Source organism: Vigna radiata, unplaced genomic scaffold, assembly GCF_000741045.1.
Source record: "Vigna radiata var. radiata cultivar VC1973A unplaced genomic scaffold, Vradiata_ver6 scaffold_73, whole genome shotgun sequence".
Classification (NCBI taxonomy): domain Eukaryota; kingdom Viridiplantae; phylum Streptophyta; class Magnoliopsida; order Fabales; family Fabaceae; genus Vigna; species Vigna radiata.
Genome location: NW_014542365.1, coordinates 134,868 through 138,455, shown reverse-complemented (window position 1 = coordinate 138,455; position 3,588 = coordinate 134,868).

Below are 3,588 nucleotides of genomic sequence, written 5' to 3'. Positions count from 1 at the left end.
TGTGGGGATCTATTTTCAAATATATATCGAAACCACTTAGGGCATCAGTCCTCCTCACGAAAAGAAACTTTAGGGGAAGCTAAAGAACGTTTACAGCAGGAATTATTCTCTGTACCAAAAGAAACGTTGGGGGAAGTCCAAAAATTCTTGCGGCAGTACGTAGTCTCTAGACCAAAAGAAACGTTGGGGGAAGCCCAACAACGTTTACAACAAAAACAATCTCCTGTACACAAAGAAACATTGGGAGAAGCACAAGCACGTTTATTGCAGGAACAACACTCTCATGCCCTGAAGACTGTGGGTATTATTAAGGTTGATACTGAAGTCAACCCTAAAGAAGAATGTCAAGCAACTATTTTTGCACATGATAAGGTTCTCAATGAGGAAAAGAAAGAAGAAGAAGAGCTGGAGATGTTGGAAGAGAAAACCAAAATAGAAGAAGTTGTTGCTGAGAGAAATATAGAGGAAATAGAAATAAAAATTTTGAATGAGGGTGAGAAGAAAGATGAGGAAGGAAGAGCCATGGTTGAGAAAAGAAAAAAAGAAAAAAGAAAAAAATTGAAAATAAAGAAAGGAAGGAAAAAGAAAAGGAGAAGGTTAAGGAAGGAGAAAATTAAGACAAAGAGGAAGAGAGGAAAGAAAACAGGGTCATGTGAAACACCTCTTCCTCAGAAAAAGAAAAATCATAGGAAGGAAAACAGGTTCAAGTACTTCAAGGAGATCTTCGAGAAATTGGAGATCAAGGCTCCCATGATTGATGAATGGAAACATGTGCTTGGCATGATCAACTTTTTGAAGAGGTTTAGCATAAAGAAGAAGAAGAAAATACGAAGCACGAAGAAGTTTAACACCTACTGATGGGTGTTTGTTGGGGTCATCCCAATTGTTGTAAAACATTTATTTTATTTTATTTTATTTTTCATTTTTAGTCTAGGTTTATTTTAAAAAAAAAAAAACTTGTAATTATTTGGTTTTTGGAACAATTTTTGGGTGGCATCTATTAGGGGATGCTAAATTTTTTGGAACTACTGGAGAACACAAGAAGGTACACCTACTGATGGGTGTTGGAAGGATTTGCACTTATTGACAAGTGCTAAACAGGTTTGGATCAGGCTCGTGATGTTAAACAAGCGCTACTAGGAGGTAACCTAGATTTCTTCTTACACTTTTGCATTTTAAATTCATAGGATAGGTTGAATTTTTATTTTGGTGTGTACTCTTGGCTTTACTACTTGTTTTGAAAATGTTAGACCACCTGATGTGCTTGATGAATCAACTCGATGATTATTTGATGTGGAAGAGAAGTGAGTTGTAATGCATGATGATATCCAGGAAATAGATGTGTAATGAATCTATGATTGTGGTCATGATGCTAGGCATGGTGTATGAATAAAATTTTGTGTGAGAAAGCATGTGTGTGAGATTTTGAGCTCCAGAGTTTTTATTGTTGCATGTATTATTCACAGGAAAACATGGATGATATTGCCTGAATCTTGATGATCGATTGAATTGCATGTAAATGTCATATGATCAAGGCCATTTTTGAAAACTCTTCTCTAGCCAAATTTTCACCCAAAGTGCTTGAAAATATTTTACCCTTTTTGAACCTTAGCCTTAAACAGTTTGTGAATCCTTGTCTTGTAAATCTTTACCTTGAGTTGGGATGAGCTTAATTGTATGCGATGAAAAGGTTCAAGTTTGGGGTTGTACGGGGAAAAATTGAAAAAGCAAGTAAAAGGCATTGAGCTCAATTGTTGTGAAAAGAGAAAAATTCATGAGAAAAAGAAAAGAAAAGAAGAAAAGCATGAATATGAGCTCAATGAAAAAGAAGAGAAAAGGGAAGAAGTTGGGAATGAGAGATATTGGTGAGAGTGGTGCTTAAATGTTGAATATTTTGTTAGCTCTCTTGATTCAAGGATTTTGCATTCTAGAAAAACCAATTCTTTCTTGTTAGCCCAACCTCATTACAAGCCTTGGAAAAGTCCTTTTGATGGCATTTGCATGTAAAGATGTTTTGAGATGAATGGCAATTTTGTTTTATGCAACTTGTGAGTAATTGATAGTTGGAGTGTCACCTTAAACACTTGAGTGATTGAGTGAAACACTTGCTTGGTATGATTTGATAATTTTCATGAGTACATTTTTGCTTAGTGGATTGATCATTCATAGTATATAACATCTATTGTGCAATCTCTGGGTTGAAAGCATGCCTGCATCTTATGTTGGATTTCACTGAGGATATTGAATTGAGTGGGTTTTGTCATGTACCTTGGGAATGTTGAGACATTGGATGAAACAGTTTAAGGCCAAGTTTTGTTTTTGTGTGATTGCTTTGTTTGTTTTGCTTAAGGACAAGCAAAATTCTAAGTTTGGGGTGTTGATGAAGGTTGAAAACCAGTTATTTTCATATGTCAATTTGGACCAAATTACACCCTTTACTACTTGGAATGAGCTCAAAATCAAGCAAAACTCAATAAATGAGTCTGGAGAGAGTCAAAAGTTGTTTTTAGCGATTTTATGCTTATTTTGCACTGTTTTGTAGCTAATTTGAGAAAAGTAAGAATGGAGTTGAAGATACAGGTCGTTGACTCAAGAAAAGAGCAAAAAAATGAAGTTTTGAAGAGTCGACGTACCGCCCAGTGGCACAGTTAAACCACCGGGCGGTCCAGGACGAGGAGTAGACAGGGCATTTGACGCTGAGGGAAACCGCCGGGCGGTGGCGATTGTCGCCGGGCGATGGCGGCAGGTTATGGGAAACCGCTGAGCGGCACACTTAAACCGCCCAACGGTGGCACGCTGGACTTAGGCCTGCTTTTGACGTGCTCCTCACCTATAAATACCCCTATTACGAATTCATAGTCATTCTTTTGACAGGTGATACGCGGGCCTAAAGCCCAATGTCTTTAGTATAGTTTTTCTTTTATGTACTTTGTATTGTGTTAGGCATGTGACCTATATATAGGCATGTTAACACATCTTGTAATCACTTTTGAGCTTAATGAGAATAAACTTTTCTAATTCAGAAAATTATTCTCTCTTGAAAGTCATTGGCTAGAGAGTCCAAAGACCTCTAGCCTCCTTCCATAGCACACTTCATTATTTTCCAATTTCCAATTATCCACCGTGCTTCTCTCTCCTCCACCTAATCATCACATTACATCCAATCCACAGCCTCCTCGTGGCACCTCAGATCTGCTGCCACGAACCTACGCGTCAGTCACATCTTCTCATTTTCCTGCCTCCTCCGTAAGTCATTCTTCATTCTTATTTCACGCCAAACCCTAGATCTCCCTCTCGAAGAGCGTCTGCCACCATGCTCTTTCGTTCTCCAGAGCGTTATCCTCCGAACCACATCAACACCTTCGCGTCTCAACTCCACCGTAAGTCTTCTCACCGATCCATTTCTCCGTTTCATCTTCCCTCACTATAACTCATCCTTTTTCCGATTGAAACTCTGTTCTCGCTCCGTTCACCGGTTAAAATGGAGATTCCTTCCTTTCCACCGATTCAATCGGTGAATCTTCTTTGTTCACCGATTAATACCTCATAAACCCCCAACCCTAGCCTTTTCACCGATCAACCCCCAAA